General features: G+C 39.7%; 1 long non-coding RNA gene across 1 annotated transcript; it reads left to right on the top strand.

Moving 5' to 3' along the window:
- Positions 1–389: 389 nt before the first annotated feature.
- Positions 390–10,323, top strand: LOC122425848. The gene is made up of 3 exons (XR_006265027.1): positions 390–532; positions 5,620–5,670; positions 10,148–10,323. It is a non-coding gene; the product is annotated as an uncharacterized LOC122425848 (long non-coding RNA).
- The last annotated feature ends 5,628 nt before the right edge of the window (positions 10,324–15,951 follow it).

The following is a 15,951-nucleotide window of genomic DNA, read 5'->3' as shown; positions in this document are numbered from 1 at the left end:
TCTCTTCCAGGAGTTCTGGCAGAGAGTATTAGAACACAATGAATAATAGTAATATTGCAAAGTTTTTTGACAGTAATAAACACATTACACATTATAGAAATATGGAAGACAACACCATTTAGTAATGTGTAATATAGTACTGCAGTAGGAATTCAAGAGAATTTAGTCTTCATTTACAATGACATGGTTAGGATGTATTGGTGACCCACAACAAAGTTTGTCCACATAGATACCAGCCTAGGGAACCACAAAGTCACCAGTGTGTGAGGTCAGCTAGAACAACAGACTTCAAGAATCCCTGCCTGTCCTGTACCATACAATTACTCTCCTTTTATAACCAAAAACCACTTTTACACAGCACAACATAAAACAGTAACAAAAAAGAGAGCAACAGGGATGAAAAAGCCTGTTTCCACCAAGCATGCCAACCAAATAGGAACCAACAGCAAAATCTGGGGACCAAACTGGGAATAAATAGCTGAGAAATTCAACACAAAGACAGCAAACTTTGGAGCTAAAGCTGACTTACCACGTAAGCGTGGACTTGACAAGCTGTGTATAGCGGGGCACTAGGGGCCTCTCTGTCTTCTCAGGAAACTCGTGGTCCAAGGCTGGGGTCTGTAGAGTTGGGTAGCACCCACTGTGTCTGATGGGATGTCCATGAGAGCTGTGGAAATCAGTGAGTTCATCCACATGAGACCAAGAAGAGGCTGTTTATTCAGAGCTTTCTATAGCAAGGGGTCAGCCACCATCACTTGTGTTTGGCAGAAACTTAAAGGCAGGTAGAGACATGGGCAAACCTTCTCGTGGAAGCAGGGTGACATCAGGTGTGCCCTGATTGAAGGCTGTTGGCATGGAGACCCTGCAGGTGGGCTAGCTACAGGTGGAGCATCCTCTGTGAGCATCCTTTGTGACTGGTCAGGGGTTCATGTTTGGGGTTCTCAGGTTGGTCCTATGTTGGAAGAGAGGGCAAAATTAGGGAAATTGTCAGTTATTAATATTAATCACATCTTAGCCATTTCAGACCAATTGTCACATGGCTGTATTTAGTCTCCTGGATTGGTTCTTACAGACAGCACTCTGACTTCTTGGATTGGTTATAGTGGAGAGCAGCCTGGCTTCCTGGACTGGTCCCTGCAGGTGGTCGGTCAGGGTTTATTCCTATATACGTCTTGGCCATATTTAGATGCAATCTATAGATGGTATCACCGACTCAATGGACATGCGTTTGAATAAACTCCGAAAGTTGGTGATGGACAGGGAGGCCTGGCATACTGCAGTCCATGGGGTCGCAAAGAATTGGACACGACTGAGCAACTGAACTGAACTGATGGCTTGGCCATTGTCCCTTTGACACTTGTTTCTCACTAACAGAGAAATAAATACCATGCCAGGAAGATGTCTTGCTCAGTCTCTAGATCTCTTATTCTCTGACTTTTGAGATCTTTACTCTCTGTCTCCATGGCCTTGGGTGAGTTGGTTATTCTCTGTAAGCCTCAGATTTCTTCTCTGAAAAATGACAGGTTTCATCTAGAAAACAGTTTCCAGCTTCATGATGCCAGTATATAAATGGAGGGGAGAAACGGTTCTGGCGGAGGGGCATTTAGGTAGCGATTTGAAATTGCACAGAACCCACAGGTGATATCACCTGTGTAGCAAGCTCAACTGAGTGAAGTGAGGACAAAGTTCAGGGGCAGGCTACCTGGCAGGTATTAAATATATCGCTTTCGGGGGGAAATGGTTGAAAACCACTGGCCCAGTTAATCTATCAGGTTCATTCCACTCCGATTGTAAGAAGAACCATTTCCCAGCTACAAACTCACCTACGTTCAGCCTGTGCATGACCATCACCAGCATTAAAAAGAGTGGGAGAAAAAGTGAACACTGTCCTAATGATCTCTGCGGGGTCACCTGACTGGTGTATGTTGATCAAGGCCAAGATCAAGTAGAGATCTCAATTTGGTCGTTAAATTCCTCTTGGTTTTCCAGTCTCACTAATTTTAATCCCCTCTTCGTTTCAGGGGGTTTAATTGTCCTTTTGGAAGAGCCACTGCCTTAGCTAAAAATTAAATTACTATTTATGTTTGTTTCTGAACAAAATGTGATGTGAACTGCCCCGGGCTGCTCTCTCCAGATTACTCAAATGACAGACCACTTTCAGTCATTCTGAGTCATTTTGCCAGAAATTGTGATGAATTTTCTTAAAAATAAATAAATAAATAAACCTTGCTTACTTAGGTATATATGCACAATGTTAACCATTTTTCTATTCAGTATATATTTATTGCTCTTAGTACTTAACTAGGGTTTTCTTGGTGGTCAGATGGTAAAGAATCTGCCTGCAAAGCAGGAGACCCAGGATCAAACCCTGAATCAGGAAGACCCCCTGGAGTAGGGCATGACTAAGTACTTAGTGCTTGGGCTAAGTTGCCTCCATTTCCTGCATTCTCCTGTGGGTGCTTTACCACAGTGCCACCTGAGAAGCCCAGTAAAGTGCTTACCTAGGTCCAAAGAAGCTATCAACAAATAAAAACAGGTAAGTCCTACTGCTCACTGGAGCTTACATCCTAATGCTATAAACTGGGCTTAAATATCAAATTCCTATTCCTTAAGTGATAAGTACTAGGAAGTATCATAAAGAGATACAGCAGGAGGAGTGTGTAACTTACATGATGTTGTGGTCGAAGACCTCTAGGTTAAATTGATAAACAGAGATCCAAAGAAAGTAGAAAAAAGGCAATATGGATATGAGGAAGAAATTTTCTGGGCAAAGGAAAAATGTACCAAGGCCCTGAGACCACAGCATCCTTGGGATGTTGCAGACACAGAAATGAGGCCAATAGGTTAGAGCTGAGGGGTGAGGGAAGGAGGGTACCAGGTGATCATGGCTTGAAATGTGTAGGAGAGAAAGACCACAGAAGGTCTTGGGGCCAGAGTAAGAGTCTGGGGATTTACTCTGAGTTAAACAAGGAGGCATTGAAGATTTTGAAGAGAAGGACTGATATGATCTCACTTACACTGATACTTTAAGAGATCACTCTGGATGTTGTGTCAGGAAAAGACCAAAGAAGGACATGGGATTCGCAGATTGTGGCAGTGGGAAAGAATCTGCCTGCTAATGCAGGAGATGCAAGAGACAAGCATTCGATCCCCGGGTCGGGAAGGTCCCCTGCAGGGGGAAATGGCAGCCCACTCCAGTGTTCTTGCCAGGAAAATTCCCCAGACAGAGGAGCCTGCCAGGCTGTAATCCATGGGGTTGCAAAGAATCAGACACGACTGTACACATGCCCCAACTCTACGGAGAACAAAGATGGAAGCAGAGAGACAAACTAGGAGGCCACTGCAATGGAGCAAATGTGGGAATAACTTGTCTGAAAATGCCTCCATGGGTTTTCAGGCCTCAACAATGAAGAAGGAGTTGACAGTGACTGAGATGGGAAGACTTAATGCAGAGCATACTTGACACTGATAGAGGCAGAGCTCAATTATTGAACACCTAAGAAGCCTATTAGACATGCAAGTGAAATCTCACGTAGGCAAGTGCTCAAGTGTATCTGAAGTTCAAGAATAAGGTCAGAGCAAGAGGTATGAATTTGGAAGTCATTGGTTTACCTGTGGAACTACTGCAATCAGAATGGATGAAATCATCAATGGAGTAAGTGCAGGCAGAGAAGATTGGAGGCTCAGGCCCTCGGCCCTCCGGTGTTCCAGCTTTTGGAATCTGGTAGGTACAGTGGAATCAAGAAAAATCCGGGATAGGAAAGCAGAGACTCAAGAGAGAAGGGAAGCCCAGGGTTCAAGTGAAGACAATGTACCTTTGCTGAAGGATATAAATAGAGTAAGATGAAACCTAAAGTATCTTCAAATGGTAACATAGAAATCATACTTGATGTTGACTGGAGAGGATTTAGTGGATTTCTGGAGATGAAAAATTGATTAGAATGAAATCAGGGGAGGAGTGTAGGAAGAAGAAGTCTTGAGTATAGACAATTCTTTGAATGACTTCTGCTGAAAAGGTGAATTTAAAAATAGAGCATTAGATCATGGAATCTAGTCCCATCACTTCACAGCAAATAGAAGGGAGAAAAGTGGAAGCAGTGACAGATTTTCTTTTCTTGGGCTTCAAAATCACTGCAGACAGTGACTGCAGCCATAAAATTTAAAAATGTTAGCTCCTTGGAAGGAAAGTTATGACAAACCTAGACAGTGTATTAAAAAGCAGAGACATCACTTTGCCAACAAAGGTCTATATAGTCAAAGGTATTGTTTTTCCAGGAGTCATGTACCAATGTCAGATTTGGACCATAAAGAAAGCAGAGAGCCAAATAATTTATGCTTTCAAATAGTGATGCTGGAGAAGACTCTTGAGAGTCCCCTGGACTGCAAGGAGATCAAACTAGTCAATCCTAAAGGAAATCAGTCTTGAACATTCATTGGAAGCACTGATGCTGAAGTTCCAGTGCTTTGGCAACCTGATGCAAAGAACTGACTCATTGGAAAAGAACCTGATTCTGGGAAAGACTGAGACAAAAGGTGAAGGGAGCAGCCACGGATGAGATGGTTAGATAGAATCACTGACTCAACAGTGATTGAGTAGGGAAATAGTGGAGGACAGAGGAGCCTAGTGTGCTACAGCCCATGTGGTCCCAAAGAGTAGGACACAACTTGGTGACTGAAAAACATCAGCAATTCTGATCAAAATTTGAAGGGCATTTAAAGGGGAAGTGGGATTGGGTAAAACCAATCAAAATGATCATAAAACTTATCTAATAAACCTATGAAAATAGTCAAAACTGTCCTAAGAAACAAAGAATTTTGAGTTATAATTATCAGGTCTTATAATCTCTAGTAATTAGGACATTAAAGTGGCAGAATTAAAGCATGAGTTTATTTCATTTCTCTCCCACTTTTTTTTATCCTAAAATGAATATTTTTTAAAAAGTCCATAAAAACATAGAGCATTACCTCTTGAGGGACATGAAAAAGGTAGGGTTTTTTAAATGAGATATTTTAGCATGTTTATATGGTGAAGGGAATTATTCAGTGGAAAGAGAATACCTTATGACACGGGAGCGGGCGGGGGGGGGGGGTTTGATGGGAGGAGTGTTGTCTAAGAGCTAAGAGGAATTGGTACCCAGTGTCCCAGTGAAGGGACTGAAGAGTGCATCAATGTTTATTTCAACAAGAAGAAAGGGGGAGCCATGAACAAAAATCTAAGTATAAAATCCTAGAGCCATGAATCTGGACAGATAGGTTGAGAATAGGTTGTTAATAAAGTAGTCTTTCTTTCAGCTTTTATTTAGTGAGTTTTTATTTAGTTTTTTTGTTTTTAAGCAGAAAAAGATTGACATAGGTGAATCTCATTTTCAGTTGACTGGGTGTCTGCATGGAAGGGGAATGGAAGGAAGAAGAGGATATTAGGTGTTAGATTTAATAATTAAGTGTTAGATTAAATAATTAGACTTAATAATTAAGGACCTACACTAGAACATGGGCAGCTCTGGTGAAACCAATGGTTGGATTAAAGAAACATTTTGAAAAGGAAATTGACAAGTCTTGCTGACTGACTTGTTATGAAGGATAGAGTATAAGATTTCTTTATGTTTTCTGTCTTACCAGATTAAGTGAAAAGTGATATAACTAACTGAAAGAAGAATTGTAGGAGAAATGGTAAATTTCTTTCTTTTCTTTCTTTTTTTTTGGGGGGGGAAAGATAAAAAGTTTTTGAATTTTAGCACTATGTTTGATTTGTAGGTGTCCATAGTGCAAATACAGGCAAATGTCCGAAAACCAATATTTGAAAGCTATCATTGTGTCAGCGCCAGTTAACGGTTGGAAGATGATGATCTCATTGCATGTTGATGTCTGCAGTAAGAAAAGAAAATTGAAGACTGACTCTAAGAGAAAATGCTAGTAATTAAAAGCTAAGTCAATGTGAGCCTGTGAAAGAAGGACATGATCAACTTAACCAAAGTTTCCAGGAAAACTGAAGCCACATTCAGGTTGCAGCCACGAGTCAGCCAATGGAGACTTTAGTGAATATGCCTTCAGTTAACACAGCCACACAAAAGAGAACGGACATTTCAAAACAAAGGTGATAATTATACATGTGTTTAAAAAAAGAATCACACCCCTAAATCCCCCTCCCAAGAAGGAGGAGGACATGTGCATACCTATGGTTGATTCATGTTACTGTAAGGCAGAAACCAACACAATATTGTAAGCAATTATCCTTCAACTAAAAAAAATGAAAAAGCACAAATATTATGTACCCCCAGTTATGAGCATCATGATTAGGAAGTATCACTCTGATGTTGAAAATAAAGTGGATGGTATTAGAGACTTTATGGTCTAATCCCAATAGCCATCCAGCCCAGATCTCTGTTATATACCACAATAGATGTTCCACTCCTATAGGAAGATAGGAGAGGAGGTGGTAGATTAAAGGGCAATGAGATACAATTCAGTTAGGAGGTCCCGGTCACTTTAAGGATGATTATTCTAAAATGTAAAAAGCACCACACCACCCCTATCCAAGTCTCTTCTTGAAAGCCTAACAAACAAACCCGAACATTCAACCTTACCAAAATACCTGGGAACTAGGCATGTATGAGAAGGAAATAACTGTAGGAGAACAGACATCACCATTCTTTAGTGTTTCATTTTTTTTTTCTAAATTGCTCTCTGATGAGGCCATATGAACAACTCATAGGAAGAAGCTGTTTTAGATGTAATTATTCAAACTCTGGCTCAGATGGCAAAGAATCTGCCTGCAATGCAGGAGACCTAGGCTCAACCCCTGGGTTAGGAAGATCTTTGGAAAACTCAGCAGTGGCCACAGGACTGGAAAAGGTCAGTTTTCATTCCAATCCCTAAGAAAGGCAATACCAAAGAATGCTCAAACTACCGCACAATTGCACTCATCTCACACGCTAGTAAAGTAATGCTCAAAATTCTCCAAGCCAGGCTTCAGCAATGCGTGAACCGAGAGCTTCCAGATGTTCAAGCTGGTTTTAGAAAAGGCAGAGGAACCAGAGATCAAATTTCCAACATCCGCTGGATCATCGAAAAAGCAAGAGAGTTCCAGAAAAACATCTATTTCTGCTTTATTGACTACGCCAAAGCATTCGACTGTGTGGATCACAATAAACTGTGGAAAATTCTGAAAGAGATAGGTATACCAGACCACCTGACCTGCCTCTTGAGAAACCTGTATGCAGGTCAGGAAGAAACAGTTAGAACTGGACATGGAACAACAGACTGGTTCCAAATAGGAAAAGGAGTACGTCAAGGCTGTATACTGTCACCCTGCTTATTTAACTTATATGCAGAGTACATCATGAGACACGCTGGGCTGGAAGAAACACAAGCTGGAATCCAGATTGCCGGGAGAAATCTCAATAACCTCAGATATGCAGATGACACCACCCTTATGGCAGAAAGTGAAGAGGAACTAAAAAGCCTCTTGATGAAAGTGAAAGAGGAGAGTGAAAAAGTTGGCTTAAAGCTTAACATTCAGAAACCTAAGATCATGGCATCTGGTCCCATCACCCTCATGGGAAATAGACGGGGAGACAGTAGAAACAGTGTCAGATTTCATTTTTGGGGGCTCCAAAATCACTGCAGATGGTGACTGCAGCCATGAAATTAAAAGATGCTTACTCCTTGGAAGGAAAGTTATGACCAACCTAGACAGCATATTGAAAAGCAAAGACATTACTTGGCCAACAAAGGTTCGTCTGGTCAAGGCTATGGTTTTTCCAGTGGTCATGTATGGATGTGAGGGTTGGACTGTGAAGAAAGCTGAGTGCTGAAAAATTTATGCTTTTGAACTATGGTGTTGGAGAAACTCCTGAGAGTCCCTTGGACTGCAAGGAGATCCAACCAGTCCATCCTAAAGGAGATCAGTCCTGGGTGTTCATTGGAAGGACTGATGCTGAAGCTGAAACTCCAATAGTTTGGCCACCTGATGTGAAGAGTTGACTCATTGGAAAAGACCCTGATGCTGGGAGGGATTGGGGACAGGAGGAAAAGGGGACGACAGAGGATGAGATGGCTGGATGGCATCACCGACTCGATGGAGATGGGTTTTAGTAAACTCCGGGAGTTGGTGATGGACAGGGAGGCCTGGTGTGCTGCGATTCATGGGGTCGCAAAGAGTCGGACATGACTGAGCGACTGAAATGAACTGAACTGAACTGATGGAGAAAGGAATGGCTACCCACTCCAGTATTCTTGCCTGGAGAATTCCATGGATAGTGGAGCCTGGTAGGCTTCAGTCCATGGGACTGCAGTGTCAGACACAACTGAAGTGACTGAGTGCATGCATGTGCGCGCACACACACACATTCAAACTCACTGCTACTGCTACTGCTGCTGCTAAGTCGCTTCAGTCGTGTCCGACTCTGTGCGACCCCTTAGATGGCAGCCCACCAGTCTCCCCATCCCTGGGATTCTCCAGGCAAGAACACTGGAGTGGGTTGCCATTTCCTTCTCCAATGCATGAAAGTGAAAATTGAAAGTGAAGTCGCTCAGTCGTGTCCAACTCTTCGCGACCCCATGGACGGCAGCCCACCAGGCTCCTCTGCCCATGGGGTTTTCCAGGCAAGAGTACTGGAGGGGGTTGCCATTGCCTTGTCCGTCAAACTCACTATATTACTTTATTCTCCAAGCTACACACTTTTTAAAAAACACAAAAACAGTAAGAACAATATTTGTATTTTTCATACAAGTGATTTTTTTAAGCAGTATCTTATTCAAATTCCCAATAATCCTATGAACTTTGCAATATTATCATAATTATTAAAAATGTGAAAAACAAGCCTTGGGATAAGGTAATGAATTTAAGTTCAGGTTGTTTGTATAGGAAAAGGCAGAACCAGGATTTAATTGAATCCAGGTAATTTGACCCCTATGCTCTTTCTACTCTATTAACTAGCTTGTTCAACAGATGGTGTCTGGATCCAGAGAGATTTCCTTTAATTTCACGAGAAACAATTTGCTTTGTTAACTGGGCTAGCTCCCCTATAACTTCACAAATCAAAGTTTGTAAAGACTATATACCCTTTGATATGGGTCAGTGTTCAAAATTTAAGTTAAACAAGAAGTTGTTACTATTTCATAAGGTATGTAATGAACATATAACAAAAATATTGAGAAATGAAAGAAAGCATTTTAAGCAGTTTTGACAGTTTCCTCTGAAACCATTCAAATGACTGTGTACTGCAAGGAACTAAGGTAATCAGCTTTAGAAAAGGTGTTTGTACACTGATGAGACATATGAAAGGATTGTATAAATTATTTTAAAGGTTTTTTGATCTTTTATGAAGATGCCCAGAAAATGTGGGTGGTGATGACTTGCTTAAATCCTGGAGAAAAATATTAAGTACTTAGTTGAGGGTCAAAGAGAAATACTGACTAATAGCAGAACATTTCAAGATGTCTGCAGGTTATACATACAAAATCAAGTGGTTGTACTCTTTCTCATCAAATATTTAAGAGATTTTTCAGGAACATTTTGATGAGATTTTAAGTTTTTAATTTTTACACAGACCTAGAGTATAATACTTGGGAAAAGTTGAATACTGTTAACATTTCAAACTGGAGCATTGGAAATCAAGGTTGAAGGACACTTGGTCTTTGAAGATACAGTATGACTTAAGAGAAAGGTTAGGAAGATAAAATGAAAAGAAGTAATGTACTCAGCCCATACAACCAGGGCAGAGGATTTGTGTCAAACAGTTCATTGTTGGGGAAAGTTCCTTCCTGGTGGCTTTTCTTCTAAGTGGCAGGAACTGGAAGGTGACTTTATTTCCATTCATAAGAACCACATTCAGCTGCCAATGCAGATATCCTGTCCTTAAGGCTTGAGGTATACTCATGCAAATTTATAGACTAATCCCTGATTTCTGTAAAGCTACTTTCCTTTACAGCAGGATTTACAGTTTGGGCTGTGCTCTTTAAAAATGTTTGGAAAGTTACCTGTTTATATCACATGCACATTTTTGTTGGGGAACTTTCACCATACATGGAAAGGAATATCTTTAGAGGCTCAGGTTAACCTCCATATACAGAAAAGTAATTAAGATACTTAGTGATGGTGAAGTTCTTTTTCTTACTGGACGACATCTAATTTTTATTCCTACAGGATGGAACAAGGTGACTCTGAACTTGAGCCAGGATAAAGCCACTCTGAAAGTCCAAACTTCACTCTTTCATTGTAATCACTGACTAAAATGGTGGCCAAGGGCAAACCAGAGATGGAGAATTTTGTCACCCACAGAATTGAGACCACATTACTTGAATAAATGACATGTTAAGCCATGCTTGGCCATTTTACTTCCTGCTGAGAGTTGTGACAAATCATAGACTTCAAGTTTCCATCATGGGGGAAAAATGAGTTCTTTAGGAAAGAACAGTATTTGTCTTCCTCAAGTATAACTCATCATTAAAAACAAGTGTCTGGAAAAGGAAACAGTTCTTCAGTTGACATTGTAACTGTGCCCCTTTTATTAACATTACAAGGGAATTTTGTAGGAAAATCGACATGCATTTATTACTTCTCTTGATCCCTTGCCAATCTGTCATTAGTGAAGTAGCAACTTGTATAAAAGTTTTTTTTTAAATGCATAATGCACACAGAAGAATATGCTTCTTGAAAAATAATCAATGTCTTAAAAATTTTTAATACATTTTAAGCTATGCTATCCAAGAGTGTATACATATATATATATGTATATATACATACATATATATATATATACACATACACACATGCACACACATATAGTTCTGGAGAAAGAAAGGGCAACCCCCTCCAGTATTCTTGCCTGGAGAATCCTATGGACAGAGGAGCCTGGTGGGCTACAGTTCATGGGGTTGCAAAAGAGTTGGACATGACTTAGCAAGTAAACATAAACAATATATATATATATATATATATACACATATATATATATATAATGAGGTCCTTTGCAGTTATGAATAAAAGAAGATGCAAACATTCAACTTGTTACTTAATGCTTTGTATTCTACATAGATGTTGATTATCAAGACTATTAAATAATAATCATTCTTATCATTTTCTAAGAGGATGTGTTTTCCCAACAAAAACAAAATATAAGTAGAAACCAACTAAAGTACAGCCAGTATATTCAAACTCTTAAATAGAATGCTTATCTGCTATAGGAAAGACATAAGCTTAGATTTTTTCTAGATTCTAGCCAAAATTCACCTTGCTGCTCTCAGATGAAGGACTTGCTACTTAATGTTGACTTTTCCTTAATGGCACTAATTTACTTCATTAACAATAAGATCAGGTAAAAATTGATGTCCAGAATACTTAGATGAGTCTGTAGATGAGGTTTTTTTATTTTTTTCCTGGAACAATCAATTTCATTTTACATAAATTACCTCATCGATCTCTAACATTGTTCAAGGATGGTGTTATCTACATTTTGCAGATAAGCTTAGCCCCGCCCCCCAAAACACCTTGAGTCCATTTTAAGATTCAACTAACCATTGATGTACATACCTGTCACTGGTTAATCGCTTGAACAGTATTTGAATTTTGCACCTCCGAAATTCTTAAAGAGACTATTCTGTATGATTCTGCCTGAGACAGCATGGCCTGTTCATCAGTTTCTTTTAGTTGTTTGAATTTTCCTATCCTCATGGTGTTTTACCTCACTTATGTTTTACCTGTAAATAAAATTCAAGAGAATGCTGATCTTTTGGCCAGGTACAGAGAACCTCATCGCTGAATAGGAAGTGTGGTTGATGTATAAAACATCTAGATTTTTCAATTTTTTGGAAAAGCTAAACTTCAGATAGATTTCTCAGCAAAGGTAACGGCTTGCCTTGACAACTTGATGAGCAGAGTATCATCATTTCACACAAAATATATGGCAGGCATTAATTTTCAGTGTCAGATCAATTCATTGACCACAACTATCAAGAGCACAAAGAGAATGGACAATTAATTCCTTTTTGACATGAAATTACTATATAATAGAACTGCAACTTTCACTCTTTCTCCAACTAGTTGTCTGATACTCTGCTTTCAGAGGTCATGGGAAGCACAGTGCAGAAAACCTTTGACCAAAACTCTTGTCATGTTTCTACACTTGTTGGCTGACTGATTCATAGCAAATCATTCTTTTCTTTTTAAATGCTCCCCCTATCTTTCCTATGTAGAAATATCAGAAATGCACGGCTTTAATTTTAATGTTTCTCATCCTTCTCTTGTAAAGGAACTGATCAATTTTTCCTTTATAGGAGTGTGACTGCATTATTTGCATTAAACTTATATATAGAGTTCTTTTAATCTGTTTTGTGCTGATTCTAGTTAAAGGTAGATATAAGCAGTCTCCTGAGGCCTGGAGTTTGATATTGAAGTTTACCTTTAGTGTGATCCTGAAGTTTATCTTTAGTGTAAGTCTGACACCTGATAATGTAGAATATTTCAACTTTAAAATATCATGCTGTTTTTTTCAGAGTCAGATGAGACTATTAAATAGTCTTTAACACACCACAAAACCCTATATATCTAGCTTAATGCCTGCCATGTAGTGGGCATTCAATGAGGACTTGTTAAGTTAATGAATGAGTTCCTTTTAAAGACATTGTGGTAATGTCTAATTTACATGAATTGATTCCAGCAAGTTGAGAGCCCGTTGTATTTGTCAATGTTAGTCATGTTCTTGTCCAGTTAACAAAGGTGGTTTTTATGTATTCCTGGGAATGCTGACAAAGCAAAGCAATACAGTGATTTTCTATTCTGTGGAAACTCAGTGGCACTAAGGATGGAGACATAAGTAGAAGTGAGCTGGGCATAGGGATTGAAGATGTGGAGTCCAGAGCTAAAACACCTGGATCTGAGACCTGACTTTCTGCTCCGAGACCTTGGACAAATTATTTAAACTCTGTTTAATGGCAGTATTGATAATATCAACTTTACAGGTCTAAAGTAAGACCATTAGATGAGCTAAAGTAACTAAAACAGTTCCTGACATAAAGCAAGCTTGTGAACCACAAAAGGCAGAGAACCTCTATCACTGGTCTCCAAAAGCAAAAATGTCACTTCCTCACTTTTCCGTTTTTCTGTAATTGTTCCTCTTTCCTCTCTCAGCTCATTGAACTTGAATGCAAGTATCAAAATAAATAAAAATATTTTGAAGTATATTTGTTTCCCTATATTACATTCAAAAGTCATTGGCAATCAATTTCTCACTACTACAGATTCTTCTAGAGGCTTCCTTAGGACGCTTTGCACTGAGCACTCAGCACTGGTCTCTCCATGACCCTGCAGAAAGCCCAGATGCAGGAGGGCTCAGATTCCTGGTGGGTTCTCCAAAGTCTCTCCAATCACACATGTCCTGAGAATAGTGGATTCCCTGAATTCACCTGATGTGACAGATGCTCTGCTGAGTGTTTTGTGTGTTGACACCACATACCCTGACCAAGACGGAGGAGTATTGCTGGACAGGAACTGGGAAGATCTTACAGTTGTTGAATACCTGACTGCTCTGCCTTTAGCAAAGTGTGAACATTCAAGGGCTACAGGGAGGGAAATGAGCCTCAAACAGCCCACACTAGCCTGGTGACAATTAATTCCAGGCTGTGCTGTTTCCTACTGATTTCAAGACTTCTGAGGTGGACCTCTCAATAGACACTTCAACCCCTAGTGCCTGGGGACTTCTGTTCTTCAAATCTCAACTTCCTCAGACTTAGATCCAGCCACCCCTTTTGAACTGGCCTTCAGCTTCATCTCCTTGATTGATATGCCAATCAACCTTGGCCTGAGTCCATCAGCCACTGAGCTTCTAGACCCCAATCTAGAAACAGATGCTGCTGCTCAGGGTGCACAGATTACTGATCCTCACAAAGAACATTTAGGTTAGAGTTGAAATTCAGAATATTTAACCCAAACTGGTAATATTTTGAATAGCAGGGAGCAGGTCTCTAAAAAAATCCTTATTTATTGTCCCTCTGTCATAATCCAAAATATTTAGCATTGAAGGTTTAAATCCTTTTTTTTTTAACCAAATAAATTATTTTAATTTGTTCATACTATGATAATAAAAGGGTTTCCCTAGTGGCTCAGACTTAAAGAATCTGCCTGCAATACAGGAGACCCAGGTTCGATCCCTGGGTTGGGAAGATTCCCTGGAAAGGGGACTGGCTACCCATTCCAGTATACTTGCCTGAAGAATTCCAAGGACAGAAGAGCCTGCTGAGCGGCAGTCCATGGGATCGCAAGAGTTGGACATGACTGTGCAACTAACACTTCCACTTTTTCAAGATAATAAAAACCCTTTACATCTATATATTGCTCTCATACCTTAACATTAGTTCTTTAGTTAGATTTGATCATTATAAGTTTCCTTTTCTTAAAATTATTTATTTTTAATTGGAGGATAATTGCTTTACGATATTGTGTTGGTTTCTGCCATATATCAACATGAATCAGCTATAGGTTTATGCATGTCCCCTCCCTCTTGAATCTTCCTCCCACCTCCCACTGATCCCACCCCTCTAGGGTGTTACAGAGCATATGATTTGAGCTTCTTGTATCATTCAGGAAATTTCCTCTGGCCATCTTACACATGGTAATGCTATGTTTCAGAGCTACTCCCTCAATTCTTCCCTCCCTCTCCCTCCCCCTCTGTGTCCAGAAATCCCTTCTCCATGTTTGCATCTTCATTGCTCCCCTGTAGATAGGATCATCAGTACCGTTTTTCTAGATTCCATATATATGCATTAATATTTAAGTCTTTTTTTTTTTAAGTCTTAAAAGTACTCTGTTTTTTCTATCTGAAAGGCCCTTAGAGTTTCTGAAAAATGCAACTCCCTAAGAAATGCAATTCCTGTACTATTTGTATAGTTCACCAACCACATAAAGATTAGGCTCTAGGGCATTATTATATTTAATCTTATGATCTTATCTATTACATTTAATCTTCAAATTAAATCTACAGGCCAGACTCATCATAACAAGCTCAAGATGAAGAAACTGAGGTTCAGAGAAGACTGCATAGCTTTGGGGTACCTAAGAAGTAGATGTGACTGACCCTCAGGCCATTCCTGTCATCCTTCCTTACTGCTTGCTCAAATTTGGTTGACTTAAATTTACTGATTTTATTTTTAAAGTTTGAATTCACCCAAATAACCTTTTATACTTACTTTTTCTCTCTCCACCTAGTTGTTTTGATTCTGTATGGACACTGATCCTATTCACCAGTTAATTTCAAAGGCTTTTAAATGTCAAAAGTTGAGCTGAGATTTCATGACTCTCCAGTCTCTGAACAGGTCATTAGTCCAAAGCACTTTCTACACCAACCCATCAGCCCCTCGTGACTCCACATGCCAGTTAAACAGATGCCCACCCTCAATAATATCTACTTAAAACCCAAAGAGTCAATCTTAAAAATAGCTCTGCAGATTCAACTATTGAAAGACTAATGGGCCCATATAAAATAATCTTCTTCCAACTTCTGGGTTTAGGAAAGCCCTGAAAACAAATTAACTTTAATATTTTTCCAAGGTTTGTTAACCTTGCTCACTCAACAGCTGCTCTGCTTTCATAATGAAAGAGACACGAAGCCATAATGGCTCTAAGGTCGCCAAAACTGGGGGCTGAACAAGCTTTCCACACTCCCCAGAACATTCCCTCTCCAGGAAGTATGACTGTCAGATTCCAAAAGTCTGAGGACGCTTATATCTCAGCAGTGATGAATGCCACAGATAGACAGCAAATAGGGCCTCAGTGAAATTTAATGTTCACTTTAGATGCTCCCGTTCTTATTAGAAAAGGTCACACATTGTCCTGCTCAGATGATTAATGCAGACTCTTGCATCTTTATGGGATATTTCTGCAATATGTGCTGTCTAAGTGACTGTTTGTTCCTCATTTCAGACTCTACCAGTGCTTAATACTCAACATGAATTTAG

Source organism: Cervus canadensis, chromosome 23 (assembly GCF_019320065.1).
Source record: "Cervus canadensis isolate Bull #8, Minnesota chromosome 23, ASM1932006v1, whole genome shotgun sequence".
NCBI classification, from domain to species: domain Eukaryota; kingdom Metazoa; phylum Chordata; class Mammalia; order Artiodactyla; family Cervidae; genus Cervus; species Cervus canadensis.
This window is presented reverse-complemented; position numbering and strand designations above follow the sequence as displayed.